Genomic DNA, 13,179 nt, shown 5'->3' with positions numbered 1-13,179 from the left:
TGATTAACTGCCTTCAGGCAATGGGACCTCAGCCCCTGGCCTGGTCCTGGCTCCCATTTCCCACCCCTCAAATGACCCTCTGGTTCAGTGCTGATCCCCAACTCCAGTGCAGTCACTCTCCATTGGTGTTTTCATTTTTTTTTTCTATTTCAGAGACTTCATAAAGATGGACTGAGGCTTTTGTAGCATGACAAAGACAGAAAGAAATGTGGGTAATAGGAAATAGGAGCGTGTGAATGGAGAAAGCTTGATTTCACAAACTTTGAGATAATTAGAGAATGCATGAATAAAGTCTTAGGCCCAGAATGCGGTTTGCAACTAAATTCATTTTTCCTGAAAAAGAGGCAAAATTGGATGACTTTTCTCTGTGTGGCATCATTAATACTTGAATGTTACACAAGTCTGTAAGCATCATCCTCTAATAATGGCTTTTCAATTGCTGTAGCAATGCAACAAACTGCCTGTCGCTGAGAAGTGGGTCTCTGACTGTGCTTTCCCATCCCATCAGCTGTGTGTTGTTTCGGCACTGGCTTTGTGCATTCAGCTCCCATAGCCCATTAGTGTCTGTCACACCCTCCCCACCACCTCGCAGCCCCATCTGTGTGCTGGCAGCACTTACTCCCTTCCACTGTTGTGTAACTGCAGACCTCTGCGTTCAGAGGTGAAGAAGTCACAGAGTCACCCGCACAGAGTGCAATTGGTTTTCATAAATACCATTCATTATGCAAATTCTGTATTTACAGACAGCATTAAGGTAAAGTGAATGTGAGGAGCAGAGTAATAGAAACTGTGCTTTTGACATCAGGCAAGAATATTTGACAGAAATGGATTAGTAAATGAGTACAAAGATGTTTAGAGAATGGTTGCATGGCCCTTTTTGGCTGAGAAGTGCCACAGCCTGAGCAGAGCAGAGTGGCAGTGGGTGGGTGTGCAGGTTCTGCTGAGGAGGGTCTGTCCCCCCCCACTCCACTGCTGAGCTGCAGGATCCAGATCTTCCTTCATCCTTCCGGAGTCACACATGTCAGTACCCACCTCTCACTGGAGCAAATGTATGAACCATTCAACTAATGTCATTGCAAGCATCCTGTAGCTTCATAGTCTAGAATCTTAACCATGGTCTCCATTCTTTAAAGCAAACAAATCTACTGCTCTGGCTGTGCATATTTGTTTTGATTTTGTTTGTCTCCTTATCTGCTCCTTCCTGTGGAGGAATCAAACATACCAATTTACTCAGTGTAAAGGGATCAGCTGGAGCCTTGTAAAAGTGAGGCAAACGCTCCATTTCCCTCTCTTCATGGCTGCATTAGGTATGGCTCTGCGTCCCATGGCACCTGTACCTCTACACACTGTTGGTGTTAGGGCAGGATGTGATACAGATGTGGTGCAGGTGCTTGGTGGTCAGTGCAGGGGGTCCCACAGAGCCATGTCAGTGGGGTTCTTGTCCTGGCAGCCCCCCAAAGGGCCATCAGTGAAGGAGAGATGTCAGAGCCATCCCTCCCACAAAGAAGTGCCTCCACTCCAGGCCCTCCCCATGGGACACTGCAGCCCTGGCCAGAGCTCTGGGCCAGAATGGGGTGGGGGCCCCGATGCTCCAGTTGTGCCCCAGGGGGCTGCCAGGGCTCTGCTCCCCACTCTCGGAAACCATGTGGAGCTGCCCATAAATCCTGCTATGGCTGCAATGGTGCTGCACCATCACCTTCAAGCCTCTGTGGCCTCGAAGGACCGTGGCTGGTGATTAAAGCTACATAGAAATCTGCTTCCCGTGCTCACGTATTTTTTGCCTGCAATTATAACTTCAGGCCTGACGTATAAATTACTTTTTACTGCTGGAGCAGAAAATGTCTCCATTAATTTTGATATAGTATAAGTGCAGGCAAGGCGGATGTGATTTAAAAAATGTGATTTTGTCTATGAGGTTTAAAACTATAGTGTCACCTCTGGGTTTTATTTAGCAGCACTGAAGTCAGAGTGTGATGGAGGTGAGCATTATCTTTTCCTCTATCAGCGATTGTGCAGCCTATGAGTGCATTCCTTATCAACCTTACCTAATTTTATTTTAGGAATCCAAAAATACCAAACTGAAAGTACCATTAGAAATAACAGTAGTTTTAAAATGAGAGTAGGGTTATTCTCTTCACAGTTACTGACCTTATTTCTTGCTGACACCTGACAAAGGTGGGACTAAGAGAATCTTCTCATCACCTTTGTGGGGGATGTAGGAGTTGAGAGCATATAGAATCTTCCGTCCTTCTGACATTGAAACTGCCCGCAGTTTAATAAAACTATTAGAAGTTACACCAGAAATCATAAAATTTCCCTTCTCCTTTGCGTTATTGACCTGGCTTTATCAATCTCCAGAAGAGGGTTCTGGGCTTTAGCATCTGCCAGGCTCTGCCTCAACCCCCACCACTGTGCAGGATCTGTACCAACATCCGAGGTGACAGTGTTTTTGTATGGAACCATCATGGTCTTTGGTCAGACAGGAAGATGTGAAATGACTGATGACTCAGAAATGTACATGCTCATCATGCAAAATTACCTCGCAGCCACCTGTGTAGGGCACATTTCCTTTTCCCTGGGGCTCTACATGTAATATCCTATTACAAGGAAGCAGTAAGAGAACAGAGCATGCTATCTATAAAATCTCTAAATATAGTTCAGCAATAATGCTGCTGCTTTCTGCAGATTAAAAAATGGACTGTTCAATCTGTAACACTAATACAATCAAGCACAGTCATGAGCAGCATCATTCACACTGACTTGATTAGTGAAAAACAAAGCAGAGTGCTAATGAAGGCTCTGACAGCATTTGTCTCTGTGTTAGGATGGGATGATGTGTCTCTTCTGCAAGGCTGTTTAACTCTTATGGACTTCCTGATCTTAGGAAAATTTTCTTCTCTTTGTTTGAAGAACAGTGGAAAGATGTTATGAGCAGCCCGAAAGACTTCTGCAGATCAAAACATGGAACAGTTTAAGGGAATCCTGTTCTGCTTTATGGTTCTGGAGCAGGGTGGATTTGGGACAGTTTGGGAGGATTGGGTGGGATGGCTGCATGTGTGATCCATGAGCACCCTGGAAACAGCTTGCACTGATAAAACTGGTAAACAAATCCAACTGTGAGAAAAAAAAATTAAAAAGTTAAAATCGTAGAATCATGGAACCACCAAGGCTGGAAAAGACCTCCAAGATCATCCAGCCCAAACATCCATCCACCACCAATATTTCCCCACCGAACTATGTCCATTAGTGATGCACTACATGTTGCCTCCAGGCAAGGTAACTCCATCACCGTGGCAGTCAATTCCAGTGCCACTCATTCAGAGAATATTTTTTTCCTGACATCCAACCTGAACCTGCCCTGGTGCAACTTGAGGCCAGCCCCTCTTGTCCTATTGCTAGTTATGTGGGAGAAGAGGCCAACCCTCACCTGAATCAACTAAGTTAGTTGATAAATCAATTAAGTCAATTGACAAGATGTACTAGAACATGACAATGAGTAGTTACCCCCAGAAATAATGCACCTGCTGTAACAAGCCCAGCAAAGGAAGTACCTGCTTGGGACTGATGACAAAAAGGACAAGACAGACCTCTCCCCAACCTGCAGAGCACTGCCTGCACAGCTCTGCTGTAGGGCACAGCTCCGTGGGTCGCTCCTGCACAGTGCCATCCCCACTCACTGCTCTGCCCACTCAATGCCAGGATCACACCATGCACCACCACTGTCACAGCAGAGTCAGGCTTCAGGACTGGTTTTGTGGTGAGGAAGCACAGTGCCTCACTGTGATGATGACTCCTTGCATATATGAGTGGCATTTCCCTGTGCATTCAGTGCCTCAAGACATTGCTGTTATCCTTCCCCCGGCTCCCTGAAATGTGTTTGCCCACCTGGCTACAAGAGGTGAGTTCCTTCATGGCTCACAGCTGTTGGCTGCTGAGGGCACAGCACTGCCTCACATCTGACGTGCCTTCCCCTCAGCAGTTTGTGAGCAATAATGTGAGTGCTGTATCAGCCCAGCTGTGTGCTTGACATAAGCAATGAGATACAGGGGGGGCCACGGCTGAGGGTGCAAACTGCGTAACCTTTGTGTGTTTTCCAGAAAAAACAGCTGTCCTGTGCAAGATCTGCACACGATGCTCTGAGCTGGAACTGGGCCCTGAGCAGTGCAACGTGGGCATGCCCTGTAACCAGCTGACACTGCCCGGCTCCATGCATGGTGTTTGTCCTGGCAGAGCTCATCGCTAAACTCTCACCAGTGCCTGGTCCTCAGCTGAGGGTGGTTCTGTTTACCCACCTACAAACTTCATCTTAAGCCCAGGCTGAGCACACATCAAGCTGCCAACAGCCCTCACATTGGCTTCGGACTGTTTATTGGACCAGGTGTGATTTTTTTCCCTTTTCTGTAGTATCCACCCAATTTTGTCTGCCCAAAGTCTTGATACTAGTGCAGATCAGGGGCACACTCTTTCCCCGTTGGAGAGGTTTTTGCCTAGATACATACATCAGGATCAGTTCTTTTTGTCCCATCGTGTGTTGTATTTTTCAGTTCTCAGAGAATTTACTATTTCTCCTGGCTTGTTTGAAATATTCAGTTTGTGCTGTTTTCCCTTCACTTGATTGTGCTCCTCTGGTGCTGCCTTTGCTCCATTATCTGTCTGATGCAGAGACACAAGGCACTGGACAGTGGTTTACACATGATCCAGAACTTCCCTCAGCCTTTGAACCCTTCACTCAAATACCCGTCTGCGTTTGTCAGACACCTCCATTGCACCACTCACAGGTGCAGTAATAACTGTCTGGATCCTTTCAAGTATCAAAACTGACTCCCACTGGAAATCAGTCATCAGACAGACAAGAGACAGGCAGGATAGCAGAGAGCTGCCTGCCAACATTTTTTTCTATAAAAGCTCATGGAAGCAGGCAAAATATAAATGACTTGTCAAAGACAGCTTAAGGAGAGATACTGAGAATATAATTATGGCCACACAAATTGCAAAGATTGCTGCTGTGTGCTCAGAGAAGGATGAGTGTGAGGTACATGCTGGGGGTCAGAGCTCTGCTTTGCTCCCATGTCATGCCCACAGTACTATCTTTTCATTTATACATGAATGACTGAAGTCTTTCCTTATTAATATTTTAATTAACATTTATTATATATATGTATATATATATTAATCATCTTTTTCTCCCAATCTTAGGCTATCTTCATAAGGTGTTTGACTACCTATTTCCTTTCCTGTCACTTGCATGAAGAGAGGAAAAAACACGTGGGGATGTCCTCAGAACAACCACTGCTGGAAAACAGCACTGACTTTTCCTCAAAGTACTCCTACACTGGTGACTTCTGCCACCACTAAGTTCGCTGTTGGGAAGCTTAGTGCACTTTGTCCTGTCTTGCTGCAGCACCTCCCATCTCTTATAGCCATCTCTTGCCTGAGGGACTCAGATCTCTTCCCTTGGCTCTAAATGAGAAACACCAGGAAACAAGTCCTCCTCTGGGGCAGGCCAGGTGAGAGCCAGTGGGTGCCTCCCTGCTGCTAAGTAGTTCAGGACATTGTTCTCCCAGCACAGACCTCCAAACAGTGATAACGTGTGGAAGATAAGGCTGAAGGACTTTGTCAAGGCAAGCTTGGATTACTACATTTTTTCTGAGGGGGAAATAAACCACCACCACCAACAACAATAACAACAACAACAAAGCTCTATGACTGAGAGGACGTAAATGAGCTTCTGCCATGCTGCTGCTCCCTGAGCTGGGGTGCTGTGCAGCACTCTTACATCCATCACCATAATCATGCAACACCTGACCTCCTGCTTAGAAAAGCCACCTGATTACCAGGTGAGGCATTCCAGGTTTTATCTGTTGTAGCTCTCGCCTCCAGTTAGTACTTGTGGGTAACCTCTGCTCCTTCTTCAGGAAGGTGCAGCCAGAGCTGCCCACAGACAATAGTCATGACCCATACTCCTTGTCTCTCATCAGGGTGTCATCAGCACTCTCTATGCCTGCTTTGGAGAAGTGGTTTGCATGTACTTGATAAGAGCCCTATAATCATCCCCAGTGGTGAAACTGGCTCCAGTGGGGATGAGGCAGCTCCTGCAGGTGATGCAAATGAAAGCAATGAGAAGAGGTAAGATGGAAAGGCGTAAACATCTGCTCCAAAGTAATCCCCTCTTCTCTGCTCTCTACATTACCGATGACCCTCCTACCAACCCTGGGGGTGTGTCAGCCAGACAACCACTGGTGTGGGTACATCTGGCAGCCCTGCTGCCCAGCAGAGCAGTGGGGCTTTGCTGGCATCTTCTGTTTGCAAGGCAGGAGCACAAGCTCACCCACTCTTCCCCCTTCTAATCTCTTTCACATCTGTTCTATCGTGGGCTGTGTTGCAACAAGCAGAAGCTACACTTACCTTCTCCTTATGTACCAAAACCTGCCTGTGTGCAGTCACAAAATTCAGCAGTGTGAGGAAATGAGAAAACTGACACCAAAGAAAACAAGTGCAATCACGGAGCTTCCCTTTGCCTATCTGGCTGCAAATGTTCCAGCTGGTATGAAGCTTCAGACAGTGACGTGGGCCCAAGATTGTGGTGTTTTTCAGTTTTTCAGTGGTTTTCTTTCTTTTGTTTGGTTGCTTGGTTGTTTTTTTCTTTTTAATTATTATCTTATTAGAGACTCCATGCATTTCAGTTCTCCCTTCTATACACTGACTTCTGCCTGGAGCAGTGTAGGTGTGCCTCATGCAGCTGACAGGGACTCCCTTACACACCTTTGTAGCTGCTCCATCAAGCAGTGGGCTCCCTTACCCCATGTTGTTTGCAGTGAAGGACCTACCCTGGGCTGCTGGTGGCTTTTATTCATTTCAAACACTTTAATGACTACAGAAAGTACCAGGTAAAAATTAGGTGACTGCCACCTCCACTAAAGCAGTTTTTTGCATACAAATTAAATGTTGACAAGTGATAATGGCAGGCTTGCTTCTGGACTCAGAGCCAAAGGCAGAAGACTACTGCCTAATTGGGAAAAACAGCAGAAAATGAATTAAATAATAGGGATGAGGAAGATATTTCATTAGCTGATCACATATGCCAAGCAATTCATCTTCAACATCTGTCACTTTTCCAACATGAATTTTAAAAGTACGGTGCTTTATCAAATGTGTGAGGCTCTTCCAGAGTGAGTGGTGACTGACCACTCACAATGAGTTCATTAAAGCAGTTTCACACTAAAAAGAACAAATATTGGTGGAGATTAATTGATTTCCTGTTACCATACATTCAGTCTGAACGATGTAGCTGAGATGCTTTAGTTACATCCACTTCATCTAAGTCAAGTGCAGCCTTCAGTGTGCTATTCATTTAAGTTTTCCATGAGTAATGAGTGTTAGAATAAAGTTAAATACTATAACTGTCCAAGCTGTCGTTCCAGCTTTTCCTCAGCTTGCCCTGCATTCTTTGGCTAAGAGCAGATCTTATACCAAGCCACTCTTGCTGGAAAGTACTGAAGGTTCACTCACATTTCTCTGTCCCCTCAGCTTTACCAATTACATTTTCTACATGCACCATGTCATCCTCATTACTTGCACTCACTGGATGATTTCTGATGGCTGAAGAATGAGAGAAAGCTTTACAGATGCTTTCCTCAGAGCACAAGACCTCTCCATCCCCAAGTATAGCAAGTCAGGAAAGGAAGGTAAGAGACCAGCATAGCTGTACTGGGACCTGCTTGTCAAACTGGAGAACAAGAAGAAAATGCACAGGCAGTAAAAACTGGGACAGGTCCTGTAGGAGGAGTATGAGGATGCTTGTGTAGGGATGTAGTCAGGAAAGCCAAGGCCCAGCTTGAACTAAACTTGATGAGAAGAACAAGAAAGTCTTCTACAGGTACCTCAATAAGAAAAGGAAAGTCCACAAGGGTGTACCACCCCCCCCCCCCCCCGCCTCCCCCCTCTCCCCCTCCTCCCCCCCCCCCACAGTAGTGAGTGACACAGGCAAGCTGGTAACAACAGGCAAGGAGAAGGCTGAGGTGCAGTGAAATGGCATGTAAATTCAGGTCCAATATAGCAGTGAGCTATCTGTATGGGAGAGGAGCGTGCTCTTGCAGTGCTTCTCTATTCTCCTTGCAGCTGGATCTGAAATGTGCTGCTCGCAGCTTGCATTCACATCTGTCTGCTGTGGTTCTGTGCCTCTGTGTCTGCACTTTGCACTCTTGGTAGGGATGGCCTTTGGGCTGTTCTGTTACGTTTTCATTTGAAGAGAGAAGTGAAAATGTTTAATCTCAGAGATCCAGCCCTCAGGGAGCGCGCAAAAGGGCAAGAGTTTGAGCAGCATGTCTTCCCATCCCACATAGCCATGTGCCAGTCTGAAAGAACACAGACACAGCAAGCAGTGCAGCTCCAGTGACCCTTCTGTGTGGCTGTCCCAGGGTCCTTTCTCCTTTGGTTTCTGATCCCAAGAACTTTACACGGCATGCCTGGCATGAATCTGATATCTTAAAGATTATTAGGGACCCTTCAGTCACCAGCTCAGTTCTTAACTCTGGGTTACATCATCTGAAGGGGGAAAGTTCTCCATTGTAAGCTCTGGTATCTAAAGGCCAGTTTGGAGGGGAGGCAACACAGCCTGCATCTCTGGTACAAACTAATTTTGTTTTGGATTTTAGTGTGCAGGATTGTAAATATTTTAATTGCATTAAATTTCTCCTTTAATGAACAAACAGCTATATAATTACAGGAGCATATTCACATCTCTGCTGTAATGGTTGTTTAAGCATTTTAATTCTGCACTATGTTTGCAGGGTTGGACTCCTCTCTGAGAAAGTAATTTTGGGTGCAGAACAGTTCACAAGCCCTTACCTTAGGAGTGTATTTTCCCTTTAATTTACCCAGGAATATTGTGAAAGTTTGGGTATGTGCCCAAAGCCAAGCTTTGTCTTTCTGTCCTTTGATTACCTTGTCTGCACCTCCCTAAAGCCCAGCAGCCTCTGCAGATGGTCAAAAGCAAATTTCCAGCCTTCCACAGAAGGCCTGTGGCTGTAAGTTCTCTGCTATTCCTTGGTAGATCACATTATTTGGTTTTATAAACACTGAAGTAGAAAGCACTCAGATGCTGCACTTAGCAGCGCTGGTGTCTGGCACAAGATGGGCTGTATGATTTTGTGCTGACACACACACCCACTACCACTTCCACTCAATGCAACTTCCTTGTGTCTCACCAAGTAACAGCCTGTTCTTGTCCAGTAATGTCTTCATCTTCCTTTTCTCCTGCTGCCCTTCCAGCAGTGACCATTACACATAGCTTTGCCTATGAGGGTCTGCTGCATCTTCAGTCCTGCAGTGTCCTACAAACTGCACTTTGTTAAGAATGGTCTCAGGATGTGCATCCTTTCATGCCAAAATCAGTTTTATAGTTTTCTTTTGTTGTTTCTTTAAATACTACATATGATTTCTTTAGATACAATATTAGCCTAATTAATGAGTGTGAGAAGAGAAACATTTATCCAGTGCCCCTTACTACCATAACATACACCTTTCAGCAGTTTTAACATTCTTGGCACAACACATATGGAGCTGGAAGGAATCAGTGGCCTGAGAGCAACTCACATCATATTGCTCCATAGGTTTGCATATAGAGCAGTGAAACAAAAACACAGGAGCTAAAGCACTGAGGTATTTTTTTCCTGGGCTTGATAGCTTAAAAAATGAATGAATAAATCACCGCATTGTTGAATGAAATGATGCAAGTGTTGTGCCATCTGGCTCAGCAAGGAAGTTACTCACAACAAGTGTTTTAAAGTGAAAATTGCAGTGACTGTCCACAAGCAGTAGCAGTAGACAGTTTCAGAAACAGTTTGTATCTTTAGTTATAAAAAAGATGTTAGCCCTTCATCCTACTGAAAATGTCAGACATGTATGTGTTGAATTTCTTGTTCTGTGAATCTAATGTGACCTACCAGGCTGTCACGGACTGAAGCTTGTACAGATGGAATCCCTTGCTGTCAGGCCCAGTTATTGTCAAGTCCACCAAAAAACCTTGCTGGTCATTCTCTTGTACTTCTTCCAAAACACAGGAATTCCCAGTTTCCTCAGGTCCTGCCCAAAGCACCTGGCACAGTTTAACTGCGATGGGCTTTGCCCAGTGCCAGGGGATCTTGTAGGCACGAGGAGCAGATGGATGTTGAAACTGAAAGGGACAAAGGAAATAGCCCCTGGTCTCCTGTTAGCACACTGGAGTAACCATTTATACTGTCAAATACTGCTGAGATTTAGTAAGTGCTTCAATAAGCAAATGATGGGAGGCACCTGTTAATTCTTCTTCTAAAGCAGAATTATTTTCCTTCTGACTTGGGAAACAGACATATGAGCCCAACTTTTCCCTCATAACTGTCAGTTTCATCAGATTCATTTTGGAATAACAGATCTAGCTGAAATCAGAAATAGAAAGCACCAGCCATATTTCAGACAGTGGATCCTATGTTAATTCTTTGTTGTTGCTTTGTTTTTTATTTTTGAAAAACAGAAGTTAATTTACTTATTTGGCTTTTAGATTCACAGTCGATATAACAGAAGATGGATAGGAGATTAAGTGTGGATTCCAAGGGGAGTTTTTCAGAGATTTTCATATGAGCAGTTTCTGTGGCTAATGGAGTTACTAACAGTACATTTAGGACTTGGTTAGTGTAGGCATTATAAAAAATAGAAGTGTGAAAGTTGAGCAGAGACCATAGGGCAAATGGGAATTAACTTGCTCAGGTAGACAGTTGTAAGATGAAAATTCAAGGCAGTAGCTGGATCTAAACACATTCAGGCAATGACAGAGTGCAGAGGTGAGTACGGAAATAGGGAGATGTAAATAGCTGATGGCATAAACAGTGCCAAGCTTGATTATTAGTTGAGAAATACATGGAAGAGATGGGCTGGCAGGGAATCAATTGCCCATTCATTCCTTATGCTGATGAGCTGATTACTCAGTGGGCTTTTGTGAGAGGAATCCATCGCTCTCCACTGTGCTATGTTTTTGGGGAATCAAACTAACTGGGAACAGCTGGGACAAAGTTTGCAAGTGTTTGGTCATTGGTATAAAACAGATGAAAGTCAGTCTGTATTGCTTGTAAAGTAATTTTCCAGCTGGTGGAAGTATGAATTATGATAGGAAAGGCAAATAGGATCAGTTATAGGATTATATTTAGAATAAGAGGGATTAATGCATGTAATTTTGATGCAAAATAATGAACTAGACAAATGTGAGGAGCAAAGGGGGAATGGCAGAGGAGCAGTGAAAGCAAACCAAGATCATAGAGGGTACATACAGATGTGGCCGAGTAGACGGAAGGGAGGGAAGTAGATGAGAAATTTACTGAGGGTCATAACAAAATGAGACTTTTACAAGAGGTGGTGAAGTCCTGTGCTCCAGTTTTGGCTTCTATTGACTCCATGTGAAGATGAAGGCAGTGAAATGTCTCTGATAGGCACAGCAGGTCTCCCATTGGCATGAGGGGTTCCCTTGTTGTGAGGGAAAGGTTTGGGATCAACGAGTTTGCCTGCCTGAATTCTTTTGAACTCATCTGTTGCCTGTAGCCTTGCCAAATAAGGCAACACCATGGTTAGCCTGTGCAGGCAGTTCTACCCCACTGTCAGAAGCTTCTTATGAATGAGATCAGAGACAAAAATTTCAGTAGGTCTTCTCACAACAAAGTGGGAACCCTAAACAGAGCCTATAGCACTGGGGAGGCAAGAATTCTGGCTCATGTGAGGGCTGAGCCCCATAATTTGCCAGACTGGACATACTGTAACTCTAAACCCATTTCCAGATTAATTACACAAAATCTGCAAACCACTGTAAAATCATTTTCATCTGCAGAAAATATATTATGGTATTTCCTCTTCTTCTCAGATTCAGTGAAAGCAAATTTTCACATTCTCCTCTGAACAGACATTGCCAGGAAAACACTTTTGAATGTGATGTGTGTTATTCTCCCATAATTCAATCCTGTACTCTGAATGCCACAAGTGTCTCTGTTATTTTGTCTTTCATTAGGCTGTGAACTCAGATCAGGAACAGTGTCTCCCCATGCACTTGCAAAGTACCAGGAAAACCAATGACTGTGTGCTGTGAATGATGAATGTGAAGCTCACTTGACCGCAGACAGTGTAGGCCAAGGGCAGTTCTAAAAAACAACTGCCTGATGAAATACTTGTGTTTCTTTGTGACGCTGAGTTCAAAATGCTGTATAAGAACCAACACCTTGAAAGAAAATAAATATTTCTATTCTTCATTTGCTTCAGGTTTAGGAGAGGGTGACCCAAGACTTCAATTAGGGTTACATCTATTCCAGAGTGAAGAACGAGCAAAGCAAATAAGTAGGCAGGCCTGGGAACAGACTTCTCAGAATGATGCAAAGATGATACACAAAAAACTTACAGGAACAATGTGTCCTAAGACACCTTCTATTTCTATGAATGTAGATCAAGTATAATAATGTGAGATTTTTAAATGAGTTAGTCTGATGGAGACCTTTATATTGCACATCTTTACTTCCATATTCCTTGCTCTCGGATTTCTGGTTATATACTGCTGGTTAAATGCTGCTAGCATTCTTCTTCTTGATATTTCTCTGGCTTGAATAACTTCTGCCATTACAGAATCAGTCTTGTCTGGAATAGAGGAGTCCTATTTCTATGATTTCACTATGTGTCTTTATGAAAGAAACATGTACCAGTTTTCAATTTGTTTTTGTTTCAATCTATATAGGACTTTTCAGGACCCATTCCCAGATACAAATATTTGAGATGATACATGCAAAACTCATCCTATGAATTACACAAATGTTACCTAAAAGTGATCCTCACATGGTGCTTTCCCAGATTTTTACATGTATGTTACCAGTGCATCCAATGATGTGATTTACGTTGGAATGGTTTTATTGGTCAGTTTTTGCAACTTTGGTCTTTTTTCTTGATCAAAGAATTTCCATTTTTCTCCACTAGAAAACAGACACATTGAAGACTGCTTCGGTGTCCTAAAGATGTATTGAATCGAGCTAACACAGTATTTTCTGGGTAAACTAAGCACGTGAAAAGTGATCTTGCTTTTTTATTTAAAATTAGACAAATGCTCATGAGCTCTGGGTCTGCTTCCAAGTTGAAGAGAAGTAGTTTTATTGATTTTAGTGCTCTCGATAAATTAGG

Source organism: Coturnix japonica, chromosome 6 (genome assembly GCF_054131305.1).
Source record: "Coturnix japonica strain WE chromosome 6, WE-NBRP24, whole genome shotgun sequence".
Taxonomy (NCBI): Eukaryota; Metazoa; Chordata; class Aves; order Galliformes; family Phasianidae; genus Coturnix; species Coturnix japonica.
The sequence above is the reverse complement of the archived record's forward strand: the minus strand, read 5'-3'. Positions refer to the sequence as shown.